The 9,856-nt window shown below is 36.7% G+C and overlaps 1 non-coding gene across 1 annotated transcript; it reads right to left on the minus strand.

The window, feature by feature from the left end:
• Nucleotides 1–2,879: 2,879 nt before the first annotated feature.
• Nucleotides 2,880–2,987, minus strand: LOC112781781 (small nucleolar RNA R71). Its single transcript, XR_003192540.1, has one exon. It is a non-coding gene; the product is annotated as a small nucleolar RNA R71 (small nucleolar RNA).
• Nucleotides 2,988–9,856: the final 6,869 nt, after the last annotated feature.

The raw sequence follows: 9,856 nt of genomic DNA on the forward strand, positions 1-9,856 counted from the left end.
CCTCCAGACGATTAGCCGTGCTGTGACAGAGCATTTGGACCATTTTCCCGAGAGGATTGAAAGTAGCCATTGGCACCGGTGACATCCTTACATAAAGCCAGCCATAGAAAGGGGTAAGACTGATTGGATGGAGACAGCAGGAAAGCAGAGGTTCAGAGGAACGAATGCATCTCTATGCGCTTATCTGAAATTCTCACCAATGATTTACATAAGTATTTCTATCCTTATTTTATTATTTATTTTCGAAAACTCCATAACTGTTTTATATCCACCTGACTGAGATTTACAAGGTGACCATAGCTTGCTTTATACCAACAATCTCCGTGGGATTCGACCCTTACTCACGTAAGGTATTACTTGGACGACCCAGTACACTTGCTGGTTAGTTATGCGAAGTTGTGAAGATATGTTTAGACCATGGTTCTGTGCATCCGTTTTTGGTGCCATTGCCAGCGAATCAATTTCGAACAATAATTCACAACCTGAGTAACAATTTCGCATACCAAGTTTTTGGCGCCGTTGCCGGGGATTGTTTGAGTTTGGACAACTGACGGTTCATCCTGTTGCTCAGATTAGGTAATTTTCTTTTTGTTTTCTTTTCAAAAAAAAAAATTTTCAAAAATCTTTCAAAAATTTCTCCTTTGTTTTCGAAAAAAATCTTTTAAAAAAAAATGTTTTCAAAAATCTATTTTTCTTCAGAATTTTTAAGAATGAATTCTAGTGTTTCATGAAGCATGTTGAAGCCTGGATGGCTGTAAAGCCATGTCTAAATTCTTTTGGACTGAAGTTTTGGCTTAAACTTGAATGAATTACACTCATATTTTGACTAAAGCTTGGCTGGCTATTAAGCCATGCCTGACCATTTGATTGGAGCTTTAGACTAACATGGCAAGATTCTTGGAATTCATATTAAAAATTTTGGAATCCTTATTTTTCTTTTTCAAAATGATTTTCGAAAAAAATTAAAAGAAAATACAAAAAAATCATAAAATCATAAAAATCAAAAATATTTTTGTGTTTGAGTCATGTGTCATGTTATAAGTTTGGTGTCAATTGCATGTTCATATTGCATTTTTCGAAAAATTCATGCATTCATAGTGTTCTTCATGATCTTCAAGTTGTTCTTGGTAAGTCTTCTTGTTTGATCTTGATGTTTTCTTGTTTTGTGTTGTATGGTGTTTTTCATATGCATTCTTGCATCCATAGAGTCTAAGCATCAAAGATTTCTAAGTTTGGTGTCTTGCATGTTTTCGTTGCATTAAAAATTTTTCAAAAATATGTTCTTGGTGTTCATCTTGACATTCATAGCATTCTTGCATGCATTCATTGTTTTGATCTAAAAATTTTCATGCATTGCATCATTTTCATGTTTTTCTATCTCATCATTAAAAATTCAAAAATCAAAAAAAAAATAACTTCCCCTTTTTCTCTCTCAAAATTTCGAAAATTAGATTTGACTTTTTCAAAAAATTTTAAAATCTAGTTGTTTTTATGAGTCAAATCAAATTTTCAATTCAAAAATCTTATCTTTTTCAAAATCTTTTTCAAAAATCAAATCTTTTTCATTTTTCTTAGTTATTTTCGAAAATTATAAAAATGTTTTTCAAAAATCTTTTTCTTATCTTTATCACATAATTTTCGAAAATAACATCACCAATTAATGTTTTGATTCAAAAATTTTAAGTTTGTTACTTACTTGTTAAGAAAGATTCAAACTTTAAGTTCTAGAATCATATCTTATGATTTCTTGTGAATCAAGTCATTAATTGTGATTTTAAAAAATCAAATCTTTTTCAAAACTAATTTCAATCATATCTTTTCAAAAAAATATCTTCTTATCTTATCTTTTTCAAAAATTTGATTTTAAAATATTTTTCTAACTTCTTATCTTCTTATCTTCTCAAAATTGATTTTCAAATTTGTTTCAACTAACTAACTAACTAACTTTTTGTTTGTTTCTTATCTTTTTCAAAACCACCTAACTAACTCTCTCTCTCTAATTTTCGAAAATATCTCCCCTCTTTTTCAAAATTTCTTTTTAATTAACTAATTATTTTAATTTTTTATTTTAATTTTCGAAAATTACTAACCTTTTTCAAAAAAATATTTTCGAAAATCACTAACTCTTTTTCAAAAATAATTTTCGAAAATTCTCCTTCTATCTCATCTCCTTCTGTTTATTCATCTACTAACATCTCTTCCTCACATCACTCACCAAATTCGAACCCCCTCTTCCATCTGTGTTCGAATTTTTTCTTCTTTTCTTCTTCTACTAACAATAAGGAACCTCTTTACTGTGACATAGAGGATTCCTCTTCTTTTCTTGTTCTCTTCTCTTTTTTATGAGCAGGAACAAAGAAAAAGATATTCTTGTTGAAGCTGATCCAGAACCTGAAAGGACTGTGAAGAGAAAACTAAGAGAAGCCAAATTACAACAATCCAGAGACAACCTTATTGAAAATCTCGAACAAGTAAAGGAGATGGCAGCCGAACCCAACAACAATAATGCAAGGAGAATGCTTGGTGACATTACTACACCAAATTCCAATTTACATGGAAGAAGCATCTCCATCCCTACCATTGGAGCAAACAATTTTGAGCTGAAACCTCAGCTAGTTTCTCTGATGCAACAAAACTGCAAGTTTCATGGACTTCCATCTGAAGATCCTTTTCAGTTCTTAACTGAATTCTTGCAGATCTGTGATACTGTTAAGACTAATGGAGTAGATCCTGAAGTCTACAGGCTCATGCTTTTCCCTTTTGCTGTAAGAGACAGAGCTAGAATATGGTTGGACTCTCAACCCAAAGACAGCCTGAACTCTTGGGATAAGCTGGTCACGGCTTTCTTAGCCAAGTTCTTTCCTCCTCAAAAGCTGAGCAAGCTTAGAGCGGATGTTCAAACCTTCAGACAGAAAGAAGGTGAATTCCTCTATGAAGCTTGGGAAAGATACAAGCAGCTGACCAAAAAGTGTCCTTCTGACATGCTTTCAGAATGGACCATCCTGGATATATTCTATGATGGTTTATCTGAGCTATCAAAGATGTCATTGGATACTTCTACAGGTGGATCCATTCACCTAAAGTAAACGCCTGCAGAAGCTCAAGAACTCATTGACATGGTTGCTAATAACCAGTTCATGTACACTTCTGAGAGGAATCCTGTGAGTAATGGGACGCCTATGAAGAAGGGAGTTCTTGAAATTGATACTCAGAATGCCATATTGGCTCAGAAAAAAATATTGACTCAGCAAGTCAATATGATTTCTTAGAGACTGGATGGAATGCAAGCTGCATCCAATAGTACTCAAGAGGCATCTTCTGAAGAAGAAGCTTATGATCCTGAAAACCCTGCAATAGCAGAGGTGAATTATATGGGTGAACCTTATGGAAACACCTATAATCCATCATGGAGAAATCATCCAAATTTCTCATGGAAGGATCAAAAGCCTCAACAAGGCTTTAATAATGGTGGAAGAAATAGGTTTAACAATAGTAAACCTTTTCCATCATCCACTCAGCAACAGACAGAGAATTCTGAGCAGAATCCATCTAGCTTAGCAAACTAAGTCTCTGATATATCTAAGGCCACTGTGAGTTTCATGAATGAAACAAGGTCCTCCATTAGAAATTTGGAGGCACAAGTGGGTCAGCTGAGTAAGAAGATCACTGAAATCCCTCCCAGTACTCTCCCAAGCAATACAGAAGAAAATCCAAAGAGAGAGTGCAAGGCCATTGATATTACCAAAATGGCCGAACCCAAAGAGGGAGAGGAGGACCTGAATCCCAGTGAGGAAGACCTCCTGGGATGTCCAGTGATCAATAAGGAGTTTCCCTCTGAGGAACCAAAGGAATCTAAGGCTCATCTAGAGACCATAGAGATTCCATTGAACCTCCTTATGCCCTTCATGAGTTCTGATGAGTATTCCTCTTCTGAAGAGAATGAGGATGTCACTGAAGAGCAAGTTGCCAAGTTCCTTGGTGCAATCATGAACCTGAATGCCAAATTATTTGGTATTGAGACTTGTGAAGATGAACCTCCCTTGTTCACCAATGAACTAAGTGATCTGGATCAACTGACATTGCCTCAGAAGAAACAGGATCCTGGAAAGTTTATAATACCTTGTACCATAGGTACCATGCTCTTTGAAAAGGCTCTGTGTGACCTTGGTTCAGGGATAAACCTCATGCCCCTCTCTGTAATAGAGAAACTGGGAATCTATGGGGTGCAAGCTGCTAAAATCTCATTAGAGATGGCAGACAATTCAAGAAACTAGGCTTATGGACAAGTAGAGGACGTGTTAGTAAAGGTTGAAGGCCTTTACATCTCTGCTGATTTCATAGTCCTAGACACTGGAAAGGAAGAGGATGAATCCATCATCCTAGGAAGGCCTTTCCTAGCCACAGCAAGAGCTGTGATTGATGTGGACAGAGGAGAATTGATCCTTCAATTAAATAAGGACAACCTTGTGTTTACAACTCAAGGATCTCTCTCTGCATCCATGGAGAGGAAGCAGAAAAAGCTTCTCTCAAAGCAGAGTTAACCAAAGCCCCCACAGTCAAACTCTAAGTTTGGTGTTGGGAGGCCACAACCAAACTATAAGTTTGGTGTCAAACCCCCATATCCAAACTCTAAGTTTGGTGTTGGGAGGTCTCAACAAAGCTCTGCACATCTGTGAGGCTCCATGAGAGCCCACTGTCAAGCTATTGACATTAAAGAAGCGCTTATTGGGAGGCAACCCAATGTTTATTTATTTTTGGTTTTCATATTTTCTTAGGTTCATGATCATGTGGAGTCACAAAATAAACGAAAAATTTAGAAACAGAATCAAAAACAGCGGAAGAAAAATCACACCCTGGAGAAAGTACCTGTCTGGCGTTCAACGCCAGAACAAAGCATGGTTCTGGCGCTGAACGCCCAAAATGGGCAGTATCTGGGCACTGAACGCCCAAAATGGGCATCATCTGGGCGCTGAACGCCAGAATTGCACCCTGGAGAAGAGCTGGCGCTGAACGCCCAGAACAAGCATGGTTCTGGCGTTCAACGCCAGAAATGGGCAACAAATGGGGGTTGAACGCCCAAAATGGGCACCAACCTGGCGCTGAACGCCCAGAGTTGTGTGCAAGGGCATTTTACATGCCTAATTTGGTGCAAGGTTGTAAATCCTTGAACACCTCAGGATCTGTGGACCCCACATGATCATCTCAGGATTTGTGGACCCCACAGGATCCCCACCTACCTCCATTCACTCTCTTCTCTCTTCTCAATCATCCTCTCTTCCCAATAAACACTCTTCCCCAAAACCTTCACCAATCACCTCAATCTCTCTTCCCTATCACCACTTCACCACTCACATCCATCCACTCTTCCCCATAAACCTACCTCATAAACTCCACCTACCTTCAAAATTCAAAATCAATTTCCCACCCAAACCCACCCTAAATGGCCGAACTTACCCCCCTCCCTTCCCTATATATAGCCCCCCATTCTTCTTCATTTTCACACAACACAACCCTCTCTTCTCTTCTTGACCGAAAACACATCTCCCTCTCTCCTCCATATTTTCTTCTTCTTCTTCATCTATTCTTTCTTCTCTTGCTCGAGGGCGAGCAATATTCTAAGTTTGGTATGGTAAAAGCATAAGCTTTTTGTTTTCCCATTACCATTGATGGCACCCAAGACCGGAGAATCCTCTAGAAAAGGAAAAGGGAAGACAAAAACTTCCACCTCAAAGTCATGGGAGATGGAAAGGTTCATCTCCAAAGCCCATCAAGACCACTTCTATGATGTTGTGGCCAAGAAGAAGGTGATCCCCGAGGTCCCTTTCAAACTCAAAAGAAATGAGTATCCGGAGATCCGACATGAAATTCAAAGAAGAGGTTGGGAAGTTCTAACAAATCCCATCCAACAAGTCGGCATCCTAATGGTTCAAGAGTTCTATGCCAATGCATGGATGATGAGCGGATAATTTATACGCTTTTTGACATTGTTTTTAGTATGTTTTTAGTAGGATCTAGTTACTTTTAGGGATGTTTTTAATAGATTTTTGTGTTAAATTCCCATTTTTGGACTTTACTATGAGTTTGTGTGTTTTTCTGTGATTTCAGGTATTTTCTGGCTGAAATTGAGGGACTTGAGCAAAAATCAGATTCAGAGGTTGAAAAAGGACTGCTGATGCTGTTGGATTCTGACCTCCCTGCACTCAAAGTGGATTTTCTGGAGCTACAGACCTCGAAATGGCGCGCTTCCAATTGCGTTGGAAAGTAGATATCCAGGGCTTTCCAGCAATGTATAATAGTCCATACTTTGGCCAAGAATGGATGACGTAAACTGGCGTTCAACACCAGCCTTCTACCCAAATCTGGCGTCCAGCGCCAGAAAAGGATCCAAAACCAGAGTTGAACGCCCAAACTGGCACAAAAACTGGCGTTCAACTCCACAAATGGCCTCTGCACGTGCAACACTTAAGCTCAGCCCAAACACACACCAAGTGGGCCCCGGAAGTGGATTTATACATCAAATACTTACTCATGTAAACCCTAGTAGCTAGTTTATTATAAATAGGACCTCTTACTATTGTGTTAGGCATCTTGGATCAGCTTTTAATCTTTGGACGCCTGGTTCTTAGATCACAATAGGGGGCTGGCCATCTCGGCCATGCCTGGACCTTCACTTATGTATTTTTATACGGTAGAGTTTCTACACTCCATAGATTAAGGTGTGGAGCTCTGCTGTTCCTCAAAGATTAATGCAAAGTACTACTGTTTTCTATTCAATTCTTCTTATTTCTCTTCTAAGATATCCATTCGCACCCAAGAACGTGATGAAGGTGATGATTATGTGTGACGCTCATCATCCTTCTCCCTTATGAACGCGTGCCTGACAAACACTTCTGTTCTACATGAATTAAGCTAGAATGAGTATCTCTTAGATCTCCTAACCAGAATCTTCGTGGCGTAAGCTAGAATGATGGCGGCATTCAAGAGAATCCGGAAGGTCTAAACCTTGTCTGCGGTATTCTGAGTAGGATTCAATGATTGAATGACTGTGACGAGCTTCAAACTCGCGATTGTTGGGCGTTAGTGACAGACGCAAAAGGAGGGTGAATCCTATTCCAGCATGATCGAGAACCGACAGATGAATAGCCGTGCCGTGACAGGGTGCGTGAGCATATGATTCACTGAGAGGAGGGGATGTAGCCACTGACAACGGTGATGCCCTTGCATACAGCCAGCCATGGAAAGGAGTAAGACTGATTGGATGAAGACAGCAGGAAAGCAGAGGTTCAGAGGAATGAAAAGCATCTCCATTCTCTTATCTGAAATTCTCACCAATGAATTACATAAGTATCTCTATCCCTATTCTATTATTAAATTTCGAAAACTCCATTATCACTTTATATCTGCCTGACTGAGATTTGCAAGGTGACCATAGCTTGCTTCATACCAACAATCTCTGTGGGATTCGACCCTTACTCACGTAAGGTATTACTTGGACGACCCAGTGTACTTGCTGGTTAGTTGTATCGAAGTTGTGACAATTATGAATTAAGATCAAAGCACCAAGCTTTGGAGCCATCACCAGGGATTGTTCGAGCCTGGACATCACAATTTCGTGCACCAAGTTTTTGGCGCCGTTGCCGGGGATTGTTCGAGTTTGGACAACTGACGGTTCATCTTGTTGCTCAGATTAGGTAATTTTCTTTTTGTTTTATTTTCAAAAATTTTTCAAAAAAATCTTCTCACCTGTTTTTGAAAAAAAAAATGTTTTCAAAAATATATTTTTCTTCAAAAATTTTAAGAATGAATTCTAGTGTTTCATATAATATGTTTTAGCTTGACTGGCCATGAAGCCATGTCTAATTCCCAGGATTTTGATTGAGGACTATGAATTCATTACTTCCTTTTTCCCAAATGTTTTCAAAAAAATTATACAAAAATCCAAAAAAAAAATTAGAAAATCATAAAAATCAAAAAAAAAATATTTTTTTTTGTGTTCTTGTTTGAGTCTTGAGTCATGTTATAAGTTTGGTGTCAATTGCATGTGCATCTTGCATTTTTCGAAAATTTCATGCATTCATGGTGTTCTTCATGATCTTCAAGTTGTTCTTGGTAAGTCTTCTTGTTTGATCTTGATGATTTTTTGTTTTGTGTCTTTTCATGTTTATCATATGCATTCTTGAATTCTTAGTGCGTAAGCATTAAAGAATTCTAAGTTTGGTGTCTTGCATGTTTTCTTTGCATTAAAAATTTTTCAAAAATATGTTCTTGATGTTCATCATGATCTTCATAGTGTTCTTGGTGTTCATCTTGACATTCATAGCATTCTTGCATGCATTCATTGTTTTGATCTAAAAATTTCATGCATTGCATAATTTTCATGTTTTCATAAAAATTCAAAAAATCAAAAAAATATCTTTCCCTTTTTTCTCACATCAAATTCGAAAATTTGAGTTGACTTCTTCAAAAATTTTTAAAATCAAGTTGTTTCTCATGAGTCAAATCAAATTTTCAATTTGAAAATCTTATCTTTTTCAAAATCTTTTTCAAAATTCTTAGTTATTTTCGAAAATTTCAAAAATATTTTTCAAAAATCTTTTTCTTATTTTTATACCAAATTTTCGAAAATAACAATAACAATTAATGTTTTGATTCAAAAATTTCAAGTTTGTTACTTGCTTGTTAAGAAAGATTCAAACTTTAAGTTCTAGAATCATATCTTATGATTTCTTGTGAATCAAGTCATTAATTGTGATTTTAAAAATCAAATCTTTTTCAAAACTAATTTCAATCATATCTTTTCAAAAATATCTTCTTATCTTTTTCAAAAATTTGATTTCAAAATATCTTTTCTAACTTCCTAACTTCTTATCTTTTCAAAATTTGTTTCAACTAACTAACTAACTTTTTGTTTGTTTCTTAACTTTTTCAAAACTACCTAACTAACTCTCTCTCTCTAATTTTCGAAAATATCTTCCCTCTTTTTCAAAAATTTCTTTTTAATTAACTAATTATTTTTATTTTTATTTTTTATTTTAAAAATTTTCGAAAATTACTAACATTTTTCAAAAACCATTTTCGAAAATCACTAACTCTTTTTCAAAAATATTTTCGAAAATTCTCCCTCTCCCATCCTATTCTATTTATTCATTCATATCCTAACATCTCATCTCACATCTCTGCCATCCTCACAATTGTGTTTCTTCCATTATATCACATTCTTTGTCTCTCCCTCTTCTTCTACTCACACAGGGATCCCTATACTGTGGTATAAAGGATCTCTATTATTATTATTATTTTTCTGTGCCTTCTTCTTTGTCATATGAGCAGGAGCAAGGACAAAAACATTCTTGTTAAAGCAGATCCAGAACCTGAAAGGACTCTGAAGAAAAAATTAAGAGAAGCTAAAATACAACAATCCAGAGATAACCTTTCAGAAATTTTCAAACAGGAAAAGGAGATGGCAGCCGAAAATAATAATAATAATATAAGGAAGATGCTTGGTGACTTCACTGCACCTAATTCCAATTTACATGGAAGAAGCATCTCCATTCCTGCCATTGGAGCAAATAATTTTGAGCTGAAACCTCAATTAGTTTCTCTGATGCAGTAGAACTGCAAGTTTCATGGACTTCCATATGAAGATCCTTTTCAGTTCTTAACTGAATTCTTGCAGATATGTGATACTGTTAAGACTAATGGAGTAGATCCTGAAGTCTACAGGCTCATGCTTTTCCCTTTTGCTGTAACAGACAGAGCTAGATTATGGTTGGATTCTCAACCTAAAGACAGCCTGAACTCTTGGGATAAGCTGGTCACGGCTTTCTTAGCCAAGTACTTTCCTCCTCAAAAGCTGAGC

The sequence above is a fragment of the Arachis hypogaea genome, chromosome 19, assembly GCF_003086295.3.
Source record: "Arachis hypogaea cultivar Tifrunner chromosome 19, arahy.Tifrunner.gnm2.J5K5, whole genome shotgun sequence".
In the NCBI taxonomy this organism is placed as follows: Eukaryota; Viridiplantae; Streptophyta; class Magnoliopsida; order Fabales; family Fabaceae; genus Arachis; species Arachis hypogaea.